Raw genomic sequence first — 19,945 nt, forward strand, 5'->3', positions numbered from 1 at the left:
GTGTGTGGGGGGGGGGTGTTTGAAGTAATAAAAGAAATTATTGCTTAAATAGAAGCACTGTCAATTACAAAATCAAGCTACTACACATAATGAAAATCACAACATTCTCAGTGCATCAAGCACCATCAGTGCCAAGAGAACTCAACTGACCTCTCTTCACATCTGGGGGGGATAAGTTCAGGGAAAAAAACGGGTCAGAGCAGGAAAATATGAAAGACCTGCAATAGGCAAGAACGCAGAAGAGACTAAATGACAAAAAAAAAATGATGGAACAAGGGGAAAGGTTGCCATCTGTTAAAACACTAACTGAGGAGACACCAGTGGAAGGAGCAGAATGTAGGAAATTGTGGAACACAAGCATCTAGGCTTGAATGGGGAAAGGAAAAAGTGACAACCATCACAATACTGCTTTTCCAACAGGTCAGGTCAGCCCATTGCTCGATTACCAAACGTATCAACTGCATTTCTCTCCCCTCCTTTTACACTAGCTAATGCCCAAACATCTTATAAGTAGATACTGATTGTACTACAGTACTTTCCTCACAGCCTGTGGTTTCCTCTACACTGGGGAACAAACGATGTGATTGTTTTGCAGAAATCCTTCTTTCAGTTCTCAAGCCTAACTGAGGTTTTTGTCGCACATCACTTTAATATTCCATCCCACTCTCTCTCTCTTCTGTTTTCAGTTCCAACATAGCTCAAGCTCCAAAAACAGCATCTCAATTTTCCACAAGACACCTTACAACCTTTCCGACTCAAAAAAAACCCCAACACTTTCAGACAATCATTCTTTTCTTCCCATTTACAGGTCCCCTTGATCACCTTGGTTCCTTTACTCACATTTAATCTCGACATTCTACTTACCCTTTTGCTCTCTTTTCACCTTCTCTCAATGGTGAAAATCTTTAAACTTTTTCTATTCTATTGAAAGACCTTTAAGACTGAAGGCTGGAAGTCAAATTGACACACTGGAGGCTGTGGTAGAACAAATGACACTACGGAAAATCCTGGCAACTCTGGACGTTTCTCATCCTCTGCATGCCACCCTGGCTAACAGGGGAGCACTTTTAGTAATAGACTAAGACAACTGTGCTGTTCCAAAGCGTGCAATATGAAGTCATTCTTACCCTCACCATTAGGTTCTATAATGTGTCGATCTATATCTGGGGAAGTGATGATCCCTCCCTCTTAAACTGATTGTGGTAACTTATTTTTTATTCTCTCTACTTCTAATATTTAATTCTGTGCACTTGCAGTGCTACTGTGACACTGTAATTTGGAATCAATAAAGAATCAATCTATCTATTAGATGTTTTAATCTACACAGACACTGCCTGAGTATCTGCAGCAATTTAAGGTTTTATTTCATACTTTGCAAAGTTTATTACGCAGTGGACTTCAATGGAAGTGTGTCAGCTAACTCCTTTTCTGATCAATTTCATCATTTCCCTCTTTGATCTACTATCATTCGTTAGACATCTGTCATCCTCTGGCTATTCAAATTCAGTTGTTTCAAATCAGCTTCTTGAGCTCATATTTAAATAGGCCAGTTCATTTGAAAGATTAGCCATCTGTAAAACTCAGGTTTTTTAAAATTCCTTTCCACAGATGCTGCTAAGTATTCCCACACTTGCCTTTTCTTCAGATTTCCAGCAAATGCAGAGTCTTCTATCTGACTGTTCAAGCACTGTTTTTGCTGAAGTCTGACACGCTTACATATCCTTTAGTCAAGCTGTTAAAGAGACTTTTACAGATATTATTTATTAATTCTCATCAGGATCTATCACAACATTATACCTTTAATCACCAAATCCATTTAATTAGCCATAAAACAGTAAGTGTCGGCTTAGTTTAGAAAAAAGTCTCTTTTTAGAATAAGGGAGAATGTTCCCTTCTGTCAGATATGAAACACAGTTCAGAGTTTTTCTATATTAAAAATAATTTAGTGGCACCTTCCCGCAACACAAAAACACTGTTACCATCCACTCATTTTTAAATGTTCTTTATATCCTGGATACTTGAAAGAGTGTGGCTCCATCAGAACAGAAATCAACTTACTGAACAAAATAAAATAAATATTGTATTAAGCAATCACGCTACAAAAATCGCACAAATAGTACAAGCAACACACATCAAAGTTGCTGGTGAACGCAGCAGGCCAGGCAGCATCTATAGGAAGAGGTACAATCAATGTTTCGGGCCGAGACCCTTCCACAAATAGTACAAAGTCTGTTTTCTAAACAGTCCTTAAGGACACTCTGAAATTATCTCCTTATTGAAACATCCAGCATCCAATCCTTTTCAAATTCACCATAAATTTAAAGTACAAAAATAATTCATCACACAGAAATATGGAAACATATCTAAGTTCAGAAACATAATGAACAAAAAAACATTTGTTGTGCAATTGAAAATATTTAGGGTTAAGAAGTTACTTATAATAATGCAATTTATACAGAAGTAGGATTAATAAAGTCAACAAGAGAACCATGCTAAATAGTTCTTTCTCACCGTCGACTTTATGCCAATTCAAGCAGAAACACCTTACAGTTTAAAGCAGTAACAACCCAAACGCAAAAAGAAAGAATGACTTAGAACAAAGCAATCACATTGCAACACAACCTCGACAGCAAGTAGTAACAAAACATACCTCTTTCATTAACTCCTGAAATTGTTTAAATAACTTTCATCTCAGGGCTTACCATTATAATTTCAAAGTTAAGAAACAGACTCAACTGTAAGACTGAGGAAGTTAAATGACCTGCTTCTCCACCGCAGCTGCTCATGAATGAGCTCCATTTTATCACTTCACTCCAACACAAAAGCTTAAGGAACTAGTACACAAAAGGAAATAGAAGGCGAAACTCAAGAAATGAAAGAAGCTGAGAATCACCGGACAAAAAGAAAAGCAAAAAAAAAACCTCCATTGTAAAACACCTCAGCTCTTGAAACCCCATATTTGTTACTCAGTTAACGATCAGCATTTCACAACAGGCAATTCTACTCCAGTTACAAAAGCATACCTGTTCTAAAGCACTTCAATAAAATAAACTTGCTGTCCTCATTAAACAATGTTTAAAAGAGATACCACCACACCTAAAAATACACAATATCCAGAAGTAAATGTAACAAAGCTGCTAGAATCACGTGTGGCATCGCATCCAGTTGCATTTAGATTCTTCTTCTCTTACCACTTGGAATTGAGATGGACTTGCTTCCCGGCTAGTTCTGTGATGAGGCCAACTTGCTTGTTACAAGTGGGGCAGCTGGTATTTGATAGGTAGGAAGTGTGGGAGGCACCAAGCTTCACTTCTGTGCTCACAATGACTATAGGTTCTCTGTCCTTCGCTTTAAGCAGTCATAGGTCAGGAATTCCCGAGAGACATAGCCATGTAACACTTTCTACAAAAGAAATATTGGGAATACCCACAAAGCGTTATTATTGCCCTGGCTCTAAACTGTTGCCCATAAAGGGGCTCAGAGAAAAGTTCTCTGTCCTCACCTACCACCCCTTCAGCCTCCACGTCCAGCACATAATTCTCCGGAGCTTCCACCGTCTCCAACGGGATCCCAGCACCAAGCACCTTTTTCCCCTCACTCCCACTTTCTGCTTTCTGCAGGGATCCCGGGATCACTCCCTACATGGCTCCCTTGTCCATGCGTCCCTCCCCACTGATCTTCCTCTTGGAACTTACCCTTGCAAGCAGAACAAGTGTGACATTTGCCCCTACACCTCCTCCCTCACTACCATTCAGGGCTCCAAACAGTCCTTCCAGATGAGGTGACACTTTACCTGTGAGTCTGCTGGGGTCATATACTGTGTCCGGTGCTCCCGTTCTGGTCTCCTGTACATCAGGGAGACCCGACATAGATTGGGAGGCTGCTTCACCAAGCACCTGCGTTCCATCCGCTAGGAGAAGTGGGATCTCCCAGTGGCCACCCATTTTAATTCCACCTCCCATTCCAATTCCAATATGTCTATCCGTGGCATCCTCCACTATCGTGATGAGGCCACACTTGAGTTGGAGGAACAACAGCTTGTATTCCGTTTGAGTAGCCTCCAACCTGATGGCACAAACACTGACTTCCGGAACTTCCGGTAACCACCCCCCGCCCCTCGCCATTCCCCATGCCCTTTTCCCTCTCTCACCTTATCTCCCTGCTTGACCATCGCCTCCCTCTGATGCTCCTCCCCCCCTTTTCTTTCTTCTATGGCCTTCTGTCCTCTCCTATCAGGCTACCTCTTCACCAGCTCTGTATCTCTTTCACCAATCAACTCCCCAGCTCTTTACTTCATCCCTTCCCCTTCCCTGTTTAAACCTATCACCTTGCGTTTCTGCTATCCCCTTCCCCATCTTTTAAATCTATTCCTCATCTTTTATTCTCCAGTCCTGCTGGAGGGTGACAACTGTATTTTTTTCCATAGGTGCTGCCTGGCCTGCTGAGTTCCTCCAGCATTTTGTGTGTTGCTCACAGAAAAGTGCATGCTTTCAAAGTCTAGTGCTGGGTGGTCAATAGTAGGGATGTGCACCTGGTAAAGAATGCCAACATTGGTTTGCATATCTAGCCACTGGTTGAAATTTTAGAATCATAAGTAATACCTTTCCAGGACTTCATAGTGCTAGGTCTCTGAAGTACACAGAAGGACAGGGGTCACTACTGCCTTGTAGACCAAGAGCTTTCTGCCAAATTCTAAGCCTCAATTTTCAAACAGTTTTCCCTCATAGATTTAAGTGGATGGCAAATGGATTCAGTTCTCAATTCAACAGTTTCAGTCAAATCTTTTCAGTTCACATCAAAATAGGCTGGTTCTGTTAATAAAACAGAAAATCTGCAGATGTTGATAATCCAAACAACACACACACAAAATGCTGGAGGAACTCAGCAGGCCAGGCAGTATCTATGGAAGAAGGGTACAGTCGACGTTTCAGGCTGAGAACCTTCATCAACCTGCTTACAATGATGGCCAAATCATGATTATATATTGGAAAAAAATGACGAGCTGAGTACGGAGCCATGTGAAACACAGTGATAACAGCCTTTTAGTCACAAAAACACCCATGAATGATTATCCTTCACTTCCTGAGTCAATTTGGTATCCAATTTTATACTACAAAGAAAACCAACATTACTACACTCAGTTGTAATGACAAAGGAAGCAAAGAAGCTGACAAACTGGACCTAACACAGTAATCTCTGGATTACTCTCAGTATCACCTGCTAGTTAGAGCAGGACTATAAGGACAGAACAGGTGAATGGGTGGGTTGAGGAACTGACCAACTATACTGCCATTTTTGGGTTATGTATTTCATGGAACAAAATAGCTCTGCTTAAGGGAAGGGAAAGAGATTGCTATAGTTCACAGGTAGAGTATACAACTACAGATCAAAACCTTTTGCAAATACTGAAGTGACAAACCAAAACACTTAAGATGCTCAAGATTCCATCTATTAGGTCATACAATTACAGTATTCAAGCAACTCTGTGGCACAAGATTTCCTCAAGTGCACACCAAGTACTACACTTAGTACACAGATAATGATATTTTTAAGGTTATCTTTAACGGACAACATTACACATTAACAAAAACAAACTTACTTTTCAAGTCGCATATTTGTACAATGCAGTAGCCATCACTAAATCCTAAATGTAACATTATTTTTTGACATTGCACCCACTAATCCCACCAGTACCATCTGTGCATTAATTATAATACCGCACAAATCTTTATGACTTGTGCATAATCCAGCAATGTTGCAGCAGTGCTCAAATTGCCTTGACACCACACACAATTACCATATGGCATCTCATCCACCTTTCAGAACCAATCACTCAATAGTTGCATTGCAATCTGGACAATCTTGAAAATAGTTTCATACCACAAAGGAAGAACATAGATGTATTTAAACTATAAAATGTTATGAACGACTACTATGAATGGAAGATTATACTAAGCAAAAGATTTATTAGATTCATTAAATATTTCTGGACAGCCAATTTCATATTTAGTGATTCGAGATAAGCCTAAAGCTAACATGCACTCCATGGCCTTATTAGGCACCCCCTGCATCTAATAAAGGGGCCAGTGAGTGTACGTTCATGATCTTCTGGTGCTGTAAACCATCCACCTCAAGATTCATCACATTGCATGTTTAGAGATGCTCTTCTGCACACCACTGTTGTAAGGTGTGGTAATTGGGGGTTACCGTCACCTCCCTGTCAGTTTGACATATTTGGCCATTCTCCTCTTACCTCGCTCATTAAAAAGGCATTTTTCACCCATAGAACTGCCACTAACTGAATGTTTTATTTTGTTCCCCCCCACACACAATTCTCTGTAAACTCTAGAGACTACATGAAAATCTCAAGAGATCAGCAGTTTCTGAAATATTCAAACCATCGCACATGGCACCAACGATCATTCCACAGTCAAAGTCACTTAGATCACATTTCTTACCTATTTTGATGTTTCATCTGAACTAAGATTGAACCTTTTGACCACGGCGACATGCTTTTAGTATTAAGTTGCTGTCACATGATTGGCTGATCAGATATTTGCATTAACAAGGTGTATAGGGGGCCACTGAGAGCATATACTGTAGGTATATTTAATGCTAATGAATCAGTGATGAACTTGGTCAAGTCTTATTTCAGGAGAAGACCTACTTATGAAACTTGTTTTAAAACAACCAACTGCAACCTGGATACAAAATATTTGTCATTAACGCAGCAACAAAAGACTCATTGAGATTAAAGTGTGTTTATTTTCCTTTGATTTTTTAAGAATATTCACCAAAGCTTATAATTTCACATTCAAATTTATGTTATACATGAGGTACAACAGCAATACTCTGTAGAAATATTAGCAGTTTTTGAACAGGGTTCCTAAAATGCTTCGTTTCTATTATACTTTTATTAACAGCAAAACAATGAGTACAGATAAATAACAGGACAATTTGTTTGCAGTAAAGCATATGCTATATAAAAAAAATGCCCAAATATTCTACAAGGTGAAATAAAATTAACAGTCTTTTGAGGATTAGATCACTTGCAAGGCTTTCCTGGAATTCAGAAGTACGACATCAGCACATAGAACTACAATACTATTTCTGGCACCACCAGAAGTCTACAGGCTATTGATATCTTTTAGCAGTTGCTTTAAGAGCTGAATTAGAACCTCATTTAATCTCAGCAAAAATATTATTTTCCAAATGTAATGTCATCATTTTAATCCTTCAAGTATCTTAATGAAGGTGAGTCAAACAGAGAGGATTATGGAAGATACCCCACGGAGAAGATAGTTTTGTTGACTTGACATGGTCAGAAGCTGGTTAGGAATATGGGGAGGGGCAGAATGGGCTTCCTCACCTCAATTGTAACTGTCAAACAGAAACTCTTTATGACAAAAAAGTTAGTTAAATATTCTTCAAAAATAAGATACGCCATTTGAAAATTCAATACAAGTTTGATTTTTTTTGATAAAGCCAAGTCCATAAATTGCCTTTGGATGCTGACTTCTAGGGTCAGAAAAAAATGGTCCAATTTAGTTTATGGCAAAATTTTCTCATAGTTGAAGCAGAGTTATCTCATGAAAACCATAGATACTAAGGGACTGAGGCAAAGTCTACATAGTAGAACAGTGCTGTAGATTAAAACAAAATTGTAACTGTCATTCATGAAAACGGGAAAAGGGAAAGAAGGAAGCTACAACAAGAAAATTCAGCAATCCTTTAATACCTATGTGATTAATTAATGGAGTGGTAGTCAATCGAGGGAGGGGGGAGTGGAGGAGGAGGCCCTTAACTCTGATTGGAGTTATCGGGACGCCCTCATGACGGCGTGCTTTTTTTTTGCAGGTTTTCTTATTTTTACAAGGCCGAGTTGCTAGCTTGACGCTGAACCCAACACGGATGGAGAGCGTGCAAGGGATAAAAGTATAAAACACAATTTCTCAAGTCCCAGAGATGAACTGAAAAAGCCAATTGCTACGATTTCAAAGAATTTAAATTAATGCAGAACCAAATAAAATATATCCTAAACTGATCTAAGAAACAAGGGAGAAAATTGGAGAGATTCTACCTACAATCTTTCAGTATAGAGAACTGGAAGATTATTAATACACTGCTGTTTAGAAAGGGAACAAAGTTACAAGAGAAATAATCACAGGCCAGTTACTTGAAATTTAATGATCAGCATATTATCAGCATCGATTTTGAGGGGCAATTAATCAATTTTGTATAAAATAATAGAAATTTTTGAGGCCACAAAGAGTTAAAGACTGTGTGTTTGATCTGATCTATCTAGATTTCAAGCAAAGCTTTTGGCAAGGCTGCAAGGAAAAACAGAAGTCTTTGCAATCCAAGCGAATATGGCAAATTGGATCCAAAACTATCGTAGCGATGGGAAGCAAGGAGTAGTGGACTATCGTGTACGTGCTTTCACGACTGTTAAACTGCCACCAGTTAAGGTTCCACAGAATTTAAAGAGACTTAATATGTATAAAATTAGGAACGGCTCAAGTAAACAACAAGGACATTTCTAGCAACACACATCAAAGCTGCTGGTGAACAGAGCAGGCCAGGCAGCATCTCTAGGAAGAGGTACAGTTGGCGTTTCAGGCCGAGACCCTTCGTCAGGACTCATTTCTAGCTAGGCAAAAAGGGAAGAAAAACTGGGGACAGTGTTAAAGAAATGGTGTAAAATTTAAAAGTGAGATAAGAAAAGTTCTTGTCACCCAGATGGTCTGAAAGTCACTGCCTACATAGTAGAGACAGAAACCTTAGACACAAGTTGAAGCCTGTAACCATGCTAGAAATTGGGACTAGCCTACAGTATTTTTTCCCCAATTGGCATAGTACAATAGGTCAATTAATCACATCCTGTGACAGATATTTCCTGTGACAGATAAAAACCAAGGTCAAATTAACAAATCAAACCAAATTTGCATGTAGAAACTCAACACATTGAGTCAACATATGCTTTTCTTGAGGGAAAAAATGCCATTTCATTCCTTTGCAAGTTACTGAGTAAACTTAACCAGGCAGTCAAGCAAAAATAGGATTACTTGGTGGGACAAGACTCAAGTCCAGTTTTGCCAGTGAGTGCAGAGAAAGGAGCACCCCAAATCATTGATACTTGTTTTAAAAAAAATCTTTGAAAATGGGCACAACCAAACTCCTTGACATCAGTGCTTCTAACAAATCTGCTCTACTGATTGTAAAACCTGGAACAGTAGAACTAGATCATGAATTATTTTACTCAAGTTAATTTTCCCCACAAGAATCTGTGCTTTCACCACTGATTGACAGCAGTGAAAGGTGGCCAAGGCCTACCTTCAGCTTCAGGACATTAGAATGTAGAACATGCCACAACATTCATTTCCACTTGAAATGAACTTAATAGTAAAAGGAAAACTTCACTGGCTCAAGTAACTGCTTAAATAAAAGTTGCATTTCCTCTTTGATTTGTGGCTGCATTCAATGCTTGACAAATTACTGTACTAAGCTACCACTGTAAAGGCTTCACTTCTCTCAAAGCCAGTGGTACTAGAATGATTTGGGCAGGGAAGAAAGACAGCTGGAGGATAGTTGGATAGATTAACATTGTAACTGCATTTTCAAATCTGCCAGTCCATGCTCCTATATAGATGTTCCAGCCCACTTTTTCAAAATGCCCCAGAAAATTTTAACTTTTATTTTATTTTGGAATTGTTGCTCTGAATCTACAAAATTCAGGTCTTTGTCAGACAACAGCAACAACATTCCCATCCTCCACCCCTACGACAAGTTCCATATCACCTTCCAAGTTCATGTAATAAGTCAGTATGGGAAAGTAAATAATCGCCCAGGCCCATTTCTTTCAGCTGCCTGTTCTTGTCTCGTGGCTTCTTACAACCTTCTCAAATCAAATGTTCCAAGTTGGCTCAATTATTGGATTACATTCTAAACAGAGCATGCAATTGTGTGAAACTAAAAGCACAAGAACTAACAGAAGGTCACTATTCTGAAATGTTAACTTTATTTCTCCCTTCACAGGCACCGATTCCAACATCTTCCTGTGCTATCTGAGATATTAAAGTTGGTCTTCTGTGAACCTGCCCACAATGCACCTGTATTACAAGAACAAGTTTCTGAATTCCCCGATTCCCAGAGACGGATCACGTGCACCCACTGCAAGGACAAATGATTTTCTGACAAGTTGACATTAACACAAAAGATTCTGCAGATGCTGGAAATCCACAGCAACACACACAAAATCCTGGAGGAATTCAGCAGTTCAAGCATTGTCTTCAGGACTGATGAAGGGTCTCAGCACAAAACATTGACTGTTCATTCATTTCCAAAGATGCAGCCTGACCTGCTGAGTTCCTCCAGCATTTTGTGTGTGTCGCAATGGTTTTCCAGAGGTTGCAGTTTATAATTTGCTGCTCCACTGAAAAGTCTCTTTCAGGAGTCTAACTCTTCTCATCGACAGAAGTTTGGTGAGACACTCTCTCACTGCTCTCCTACCCACTGTGATCTCTGCAGCTGTCTGACTCTTCCAGACATCCCACCCTGCAAAAACTCATTTCAGGGAGGTAGCACCACCAATTTGCCAGAGACTCTAGCAACCTCCGGGAGAGGTGGGATGTCTGCAATAGAGTAGCTCCTTGAGCAGCTAGCCAGCTAGTTTAAATAACGTTAGCTATGCTAATGAACGAATGACACCCGTTAAACTCACCTCAACATGTCTTTTACAGTCTTAACCCACCATGGGCAATAGAAAATTCACTGTTGCAAACAGTGCAGTGAGCAACACTGTCATTATTTTTGACCCCTATTAGGCAGGGGTACACTTTAGTGTAGTCTGGGGTGAAGTATGTTTCATATTTTTTATGGAACACTCTGCCATGGCTCTCCCACGCTCTCAAAAAAAAATTTAAAAAAAAAAAAAAAAATAATCGATTTTCGGGATATTGTATATAATTTCCGGGCATCAGGGAGCCGCTATCAATATGCAGGAGACTCATGGAACTTCCAGGAGAGGTGGGATGTCTGCTCTTCGACCATGTGCTCACCCAGACTCACTACCACAGCCACATGTCCTTCCTGGGAGCTATTCTTTACTGCCATCTTGTTTCACATGGCCTCTCGGTTTAGACCCACTGAGGATCTCAGGTAGCTACGATCAATTAACTGCTTCTCCCTTTGAATTTTACACGCCACTCTCTCTGCTATGCGGAGATACCCGCAGGCCCTGCCTCAGGTCTCTGCCAGAGCTCCAGGCCTCACTCTCCACTGCTTGCTATGGACCTCTCTGCCATTTCATCCTCTGCTGGATATCCACGCTCAATCACTGGTTTTTCTCTTCCCTCGCATTCACGAAGGATCGCAAGATCACCTTTCTCCAGACAGTCCCAGTCGCTTCCCATCCGGACCTCAACTCAATTGGATGCCTCCAGACCAAGTTGGATGTCTCCAACTCCGGTCCCGATGGTCCTTTACACCTCAGTCCAATGATCCCACCATCATCAACTCCGGTTCCAGAGACTGTGATCACAATTCTATCTCCTTTACCATAGCACTGGAGAGGGATAGGAACAGACAAGTTAGAGAGACTTTGAATTGGAATAAGGGGAAATATGAGGCTATCAGGCAGGAACTTGGAAGCATAAATTGGAAACAGATGTTCTCAGGGAAACGTACTGAAATGTGGCAAATGTTCAGGGGATATTTGCGTGGGGCTCTGAGTAGGTACGTTCCAATAAGACATGGAAAGGATGGTAGGGTACAAGATCCATGGTGTACAAAGGCTATTGTAAATCTAGTCAAGAAGAAAAGAAGAGCTTACGAAAGGTTCAAATAACTAGATAATGATAGGAATCTAAAAGATTATAAGGCTAGCAGGAAGGAGCTTAAGAATGAAATTAGGAGAGCCAGACGGGCCATGAGAAGGCCTTGGCAGACAGGATTGTGTAGAACGCCAAGGCATTCTACAAGTATGTGAAGAGCAAGAGGATAAGATGTGCGAGAATAGGACCATGTGCGAGAATAGGAAATGTGACAGTGGAAAAGTGTGTATGGGACCGGAGGAAACAGCAGAGGTACTTAATGAATACTTTTACTTTAGTATTCACTACGGAAAAGGATCTTGGCGATTGTAGGGATGACTTGCAGTGGACTGAAAAGCTTGATCATGTAGATACTAAGGAAGATGATGTGCTGGAGCTTTTGGAAAGCATCAAGTTGGATAAGTCACCAGGATCGGATGGGACGTACCCCAAGTTACTGTGGGAAGCGAGGGAGGAGCTTGCTGAGCTTCTGGCGATGATCTTTGCATCATCAATGAGGATGGGAGAGGTTCCGGAGGATTGGAAGGTTGTGGATGTTGTTCCTTTATACAAGAAAGGGAGTAGAGATAGCCCAGGATATTACAGACCAGTGAGTCTTACTTCAGTGGTTGGTAAGTTGATGGAGAAGATCCTGAGAGGCAGGATTTATGAACATTTGGAGAGGTATAATATGATTAGGAATAGTCAGCATGGCTTTGTCAAAGGCAGGTCGTGCCTTACGAGCCTGATTGAATTTTTTGAGGATGTGACTAAACACATTGATGAAAGTAGAGCAGTAGATGTAGTGTATATGGATTTTAGCAAGGCATTTGATAAGGTACCTCATGTAAAGCTTACTGAGAAAGTAAGGAGGCATGGGATCCTAGGGGATGTTGCTTTGTCGTTCCAGAACCGACTTGCCCACAGAAGGCAAAGAGTGGTTGTAGGCGGGTCATATTCTGCATGGAGGTCGGTGACCAGTGGTGTGCCTCAGGGATCTGTTCTGGGACCCCTACGCTTTGGGATTTTTATAAATGACCTGGATGAGGAATTGGAGGGATGGGTTAGTAAATTTGCTAATGACACAAAGATTGAGGGTGTTGTGGATAGTGTAGAGGGCTGTCAGGGACATTGACAGAATGCAAAACTGGGCTGAGAAGTGGCAGATGGAGTTCAACCCAAATAAGTGTGAGGTGGTTCATTTTGGTAGGGCAAATATGATGGCAGAATATAGTATTAATGGTACTATACTTCACTATTCCCTCTGATGTTCCCCTCTCTGCGGTTGAATGCTTTGCCCTTAGCAAGGGTCTTACCTTTCTCCCCCTTTGTCCACACCTCAGCAGGTTTCACGCCGATCATAAAGCCGAGCTCTCCTCCATTGCCTCCACCTCAGAGCCCACTTCTTTGGCAAGGATTCCCACCTCACCCAGGTGATACCGACTTTTCTCCTCTTCCTGGAAACCCTGCTCCAGATCTTTTCATCTCCAATTGCCAATGAGACATCAACTATCTCAAAATCAGCACTCCTCTCTCCTCTTCAAACCTTACCCCCTCTGAACATACTGGCCCCCACTCTCTCTGCACCACTCCCAAAGGCACTATCAAACCCAAAAATAAATGTGGTTCTGTTATAGGCTGGTGGACAGATCTCTACCTTACTGAAGCCTGGCAGCAACTCTCAGACATCTCTTCTTACTCACCCCTTGAAAAGAACTCCACCCAGAACCATCAGGCCATTATACCATCATTTATGTAATTTGATTCTATCAAACAGGTGCTTTGGCTTATGCAAAAAATATTAAGTATTACAAAGTTTCTGTACAAGTTTACCAAATCTATGTGCAAGGGGTTTCTTCCTTTATGTTACTGCTAAGGCTAATAAAAATGGCTTCTCTGTGATGTTAACTGCTGAGACAGTGGTTCTCTCTAGCAGCTTATTTGGGTTATAATTACTGATAACGAGAATTGTATTCATTTGCTAAGCAATTGGGATAGATGTTATTCTTTCTTGTGCGTCTGTAAGCTATTGTGTTCGCGGGCTTTGGGGAGAGAGGAGACGCGATGCTGTAAGCTGGGCGACGGAACGGACTCCGTGCGGGAGTCCGAAGCCCAGGGTCTTCGGTGAGGAGAGGAGACGATCAAACGCTCCACGCGAGTGTGTCCTCGATCACCAAGGGTGGTCCCATTTGAGGGTCGGCGGAGTTCGGAGGACATCGACTGGAGGAAGGGGGACCTGGTTCTGTAACAGCTCCAACGATGTGTGCACAAACTGGTTAATAAGAATGGCGCCTTTTTCTTTTGACAGTTAAACAGTTCTTATTTTGTTCCTTTACTATCTGCATAGTCAAAGTATGAGTTGTAAAGTGTAATCATTTAATCGCATATGGTGTACTGTCTGTTATTTGGCATGGTGGGGTACATTACACAGCATCTACACAAACTTGATTACTCAGTTTGGCAGGGCCGAAAGCTGCTCCCCCAAAACGAAAGCGAGCTGAGCGAGCCTGAGGCTCTCGAGGGGACTACATATGATTCCAAGCATTTCTAACCATTGTGGGCAGTGATACAAAACGGTTGTTATTATTATGCAAGTACTCTCATGGCCAACTGATTAAAGATGTATATTACTTGTATGCAATTTAACACAAATGTACATTTTGTTCTTTAAGTGATGAAAAACAGCAACAACAGAAAAGCTTTTTTTTCAAAAAATTTGATGGCACCAAACTTTAGTCTCCATTGTTTTTTAATGTTCATAGCGATGGTTTTGGGAACAGAGAGGCAAGTTAAGGATCAGGTTAGGGTTTACATACGGTGATGTGGGGCAGTTGTAGGTCAGAATAGGGTTTAGAGGCAGGGATGTGGAGGAGTTAGAGGTCAGGTCTTGGCTCTGTGCTCCATGGTCAAAGACCAACAATATGGATGGGTGATGGTGGTCAGTGACATGAATGGCTGACGAATGATATCCATGGATGGTTAGGCTGCTCCATTCTGTGCATCCCGGGATTGGATGTCCATGCAAGGAGGAGGCACAAGGGCCTGTCAGTCGGTATGGCTTGTATTTGAGTCTGGAACTCAGGGTTGGTTGGTCATATTATTGCTCAGTCCAGTGGTCAAAACCAAAGATTGGAGCTGGAAGGTTGATCAGAAGTCTGGAAATCAAAGCCTGATGGCAGAAGCCTGGAGACCTTTTCTGGATTTGGAGTCTATTCTAGTTGACTCATTCCCTGCTGCTCTGCCATGTTTTGAAGTGCAGAAGGCAATTGGGAAATTCCACCACCAAGCTAGAATTGCCTAACATTGTGGAAATACCTAATTTTCCACCAACAAATTAACATAATGCACAAGTCTTGCATTCTCTATCCCTTCATTTTCCCTTGACCCTTAGTAGTCTTGCAAAAAAGACTGGACATCTCCGTTCTTTGAAAACAAAATCATTTAGCATAGAAATTCTTTATTAAGGTCCTTTCAGTTTACACATACAGCTGCTGGAAAATGTTTGTGAATCCTTTGCAATTACTTGGTTTTCTGCATTAATTACTCATAAGATATGGTCTGATCTTCATCCAAGTCAAAATAATAAACACAATCTGCCTAAACTAGTAACACACAAACTATTGTACTTCTCTCAATACTGAGAATTAAACAATCACAGTCTAGATAAGAAAAAAAAGTATGTGATCCTCTGGGGTAGTGCCTTCAACAACAGCTATTTGGAGCCAGGTGTTCCAATCAATGAGATGAGAATGGAGTAGAAATGCCCTGCCCTATGTTAAAAAAAGACATACAAAGTCAGGTTACTGAAAGAGCCTGTTCTTCCCAAGAAAGATTTGTTTTTGTGCACCAAAACATCTTTCAGAGGACCTTAGAAGAAGAATTGTAGATACATGAAGCTGGAAAAGGCTACAAAACCGTTTCTAAAGACCTGAACGTTCATCAGTCCACAGTAAGAGAAACCGTCTACAAATGGAAATTCAGTACTGTTGCTACTCTGCTGCGGAGTGGGTGTCCTACAAAGATCACACCAAGAGCACAACATGCAATGCTGAAGGAGGTGGAAAAGAACCCAAGGGTAACAGCAAAAGACCTACTAAGTCTCTGTTCATGAGTCCACCGTAAGAAAAATACCAAACAAGAATGGTGTTCAGGGAAAGGCACCACAGAGGAAACCACTGCTCCCCCCAAAATAAAACATTGCTGCACGTTTGCAAAAGACCACCTGGATGTTCCACAACAACTCTGGGCCAATGTTCTTTGGACAGATGAGACAAAAGTTTAACTTTTTGGCAGAAATGCACATTGCTATGTTTGGAGGGGGAAAGGGCACTGCACACCAACACCAAAACCTCAACCCATCTATGAAGCATGGTGGAAGGAGCATCATGGTTTGGGGCTGCTTTTGGCCTCAGGCCTTGGACAGCTTGTAATTGTTGAGAGAACAATGAAATCAAAAATCATCAACAGAATGGTTTAAAAAGAAGAAAATTTGTGTTTTGGAATGGCCAAGTCCGGACCCTAACCCAATTGAGATGATGTGGCACGACCTGAAGAGGGCTATTCATGCAACATGCTCAAAGTTCAAACACATACATGTCACCATATACAACCCTGAGATTAGTTTTCTTGCGGGCGTACATAGTAAATCCAAGAAACAAAAGAATCAATAAAAGACCGCACCCAACAGGATGGACAATCAATGTGCAAAAGACAACAAACTGTGCAAATCCAAAAGAAAAAAGGACAATAAATAAGCAAGCAATAAATATCGATGAGTTATTGAAAAGGAGTCCATAGATTGCAGGAACAGTTCAGTGATGGAGAGAGTGAAGTTATCCTTTTCTGGTTTAAGAGCCTGATGGTTGAGGGGTAATAACTGTTCCTGAACCCGGTGGTGTGGAAACTACAACACAACAAGCTGCTGCAAATGCCGCATGTAGTGGTGTGGCGGCGGGGGGGGGGGGGGGGGAAGAGGACACAGAAAATAAGCTGTGTACTGCTAAGTTCACCTTTACGTGCCCCAGATATGACAAGATCTGAAACACTGATATGGGCTGCAGTAATCAGAGCACACACAGCTCTCCAGGAGACTGAAGATGCTCTTTAGGGCACAAATCCAGAGTGTCCTCAATTCAAGAGATCACATGATGAGATCGGTATGACAGCAAGCAAATAGTATAAACTGGATAACTTCACCTACCTATTCATGTTATTTCTATAATGAAAGTGAATAAGTGGGGGCAACCCAGACAACATTAAAACAATGTCACAATCAAATTCAACCTTTCTCTCCCTCAATCTAAATATGCATAAATGCACAGACAAAGAGTCACAAACTTTTCAGCCAAATGGACAACTTGGCTGAGAAGACAGCAGAAATTGCAGTCAGCACCGGGCATGTTGAAAGACTCTGGGAAAAGGATTACACCTCAGGCAGGGCTACAAAGTTGGTTGATGGACACTGTTTCTAGTTACTTAGACTGACCCTACGTGTATGTAGATAGTCGACACTGTTTTAAATGCCCAGTTTTTACAATACTGATAAAAAGACCGGATAGGTCAATATTTTAACCTTTGATTCAATCAAACATTTATTCATAAAATAGGGGTGCAACTGTGAACCATATGATCAACTTGTGATGGTGTGTTCACTGCATTGAGCTACTGCACCTTATATGGCCATAATTAAGGGCTCATGTTAATAAAGGAACTGACAACTGCATTGAATTTTACAATTTCTAAGAAATAAATTCAAAGCTTTGGTTCCAGTCATTGACCAAAACCAATGCTAACTACATATGTCAAACTGTATGCAAAAGTTGACATTTTGGCAACCAGGACTAAAATATCCAAAACCTTACAGTCAAACTTTTTGCTTACTTTGTTAATTGAAGAGCTAGATCACATTACATTCAGTAGAGTCACATTTAGAATCCTTAATACCTCTCCTTCACTGCACATCAGAATCAGGTTTAATATCACTGCCAAGAAGTTTGTTCTTTAGCAGCATAAGTACAATGCAATACATCATAAAAATACTATAAATCACAATAAGGTATATAATAAATAGTGCAAAAAAAAACTGATGTAGTGCTCATTGACTATTCAGAAATCTGATGACAGAGGGCAAGAAGCTCTTCCTGAAACGTTGAGTGTCTCTCTTCAGGCTCCAGTACCTCCTTGAATGGTAGCAATGAGAATAATGAAGGTCCTGGTGATGGGGGTCCTTAAGGATGGGTGTTGACTTTTTGAGGCATTGCCTTTTGAAGATGTCCTCGGCACTGGGGAGGCTAGTGCCCACGATCAGCCTGGCTAAGTTTGCAACTCCCTGCAGCTTTTTCAAATCTTGGGCAGTGGCCCCTCAATTCCAGATGGTGATGCAACCAATCAGAATACTTTCCACAGTACATCTGTAGAAATTTGCAACAGTCTTGGGTGACATACCGTCTCCTCAAACTCCTAACCACTGCCATGAGTTTTTTGTAACTACATCAGTATGTTGGGCACAGGAGAGATCCTCAGAGCTGCATTTATTTTAATGCTAGGAGTATTGTAAGAAAGGTGGATGAGCTTAAAGCATGGATTGATACCTGGAAGTATGGTGTAGTAGCTATTAGTGAAACATGGTTACAGGAGGGGTGTGATTGGCAACTAAATATTTCTGGATTTAATTGCTTCAGGTGTGATAGAATCGGAGGGACAAGAGGGAGAGGTGTTACATTGCTTGTCACAGAAAATATTACAGCGGTGCTCTGGCAGGATAGATTAGAGGGCTCGTCTAGGGAGGCTATTTCGGTGGAATTGAGGAATGGAAAAGGTGTAGTAACACTTATGGGGGTGTATTATAGACCACCAAATGGGGAACGAGAGTTGGAGGAGCAAATTTGTAAGGAGATAGCAGATATTTGTAGTAAGCACAAGGTTGTGATTGTGGGAGATTTTAATTTTCCACACAGACTGGGAAGCCCATACTGTAAAAGGGCTGAATGGTTTGGAGTTTGTAAAATGTGTGCAGGATAGTTTCTTGCAGTAATACATGGAGGTACCAACTAGAGAAGGGGCAGTGTTGGATCTCCTGTTAGGGAATGAGATAGGTCAGGTGACGGAGGTGTGTGTTGGGGAGCACTTTGGGTCCAGTGATCACAATGCTATTAGTTTCAATATAATTATGGAGAAGGATAGGTCTGTACCCAGGGTTGAGATTTTTGATTGGAGAAAGGCCAACTTTGAGGAGATGCAAAGTTGAGGAGATTTTTTTTTGGGAAGAATGGAATAGAGAAATGGAGGTCACTTAAAGGTGAAATTTTGAGTACAGAATCTTTATGTTCCTGTCAGGTTGAAAGGAAAGGTTAAAAGTTTGAGAGAGCCATGGTTTTCAAGGGATATTGGAAAATTGGTTTGAAAAAAAGAGATATCTACAATAAATATAGGCAGCATGGAGTAAATGAGGTGCTCGAGGAATATAAAGAATGTAATAAGAATCTTAAGAAAAAATTAGAAAAGCTAAAAGAAGATATGAGGTCGCTTTGGCAAGTAAGGTGAAAGTAAATCCCAAGGGTTTCTACTGTTATATTAATAGCAGAAGGATAGTGAGGGATAGAATTGGTCCCTTAGAGAATCAGAGTGGACAGCTATGTGTGGAGCCAAAAGAGATGGGGGAGATTCTGAACAATTTCTTTTCTTTGGTAAATCACTAAGGAGAAGGATATTGAATTGTAAGATAAGGGAAACAGGTAGGGAAGTTATGGAAACTATGATGATTAAAGAAGAGGAAGCACTGGAGCTTTTAAGGAATATAAAAGTGGATAAGTCTCCAGTTCCTGACAGGATATTCCCTAGGACCTTGAGGGAAGTTAGTGTGAAATAGCAGGGGCTCTGACAGAAATATTTCAAATGTCATTAGAAACGGGGATGGTGCCAGAGGATTGGCGTATTGCTCATGTTGTTCCATTGTTTAAAAAGGGTTCTAAGAGTAAACCAAGCAACTATCAGCCTGTGAGTTTGACATCAGTGGTGGGTAAATTGACAGAAAGTATTCTTAGAGATGGTATATATAATTATCTGAATAGACAGGGTCTGATCAGGAACAGTCAACATGGATTTGTGCGTGGAAGGTCATGTTTGACAAATCTTAT

The 19,945-nt window shown here is 40.9% G+C and overlaps 1 protein-coding gene across 8 annotated transcripts in view; it reads right to left on the minus strand.

Moving 5' to 3' along the window:
- The window catches only part of sema4d (sema domain, immunoglobulin domain (Ig), transmembrane domain (TM) and short cytoplasmic domain, (semaphorin) 4D), a 212,286-nt gene that overhangs the window by 84,421 nt on the left and 107,920 nt on the right, over positions 1-19,945 (minus strand). The window contains exon 1 of one of the 8 annotated variants that reach the window (XM_063068911.1): positions 3,192-4,089. The exons of 5 other annotated variants lie outside the window; for them this stretch is intronic. The gene's annotated coding sequence lies outside the window, so the exon portion shown is untranslated. Of the gene's footprint in view, positions 1-150; positions 823-864; positions 1,582-3,191; positions 4,090-19,945 lie in introns of those variants that run through there. 2 more of the 8 variants (XM_063068910.1, XM_063068912.1) reach the window with 2 other exon arrangements.

Source organism: Mobula hypostoma, chromosome 16 (genome assembly GCF_963921235.1).
Source record: "Mobula hypostoma chromosome 16, sMobHyp1.1, whole genome shotgun sequence".
Taxonomy (NCBI): Eukaryota; Metazoa; Chordata; class Chondrichthyes; order Myliobatiformes; family Myliobatidae; genus Mobula; species Mobula hypostoma.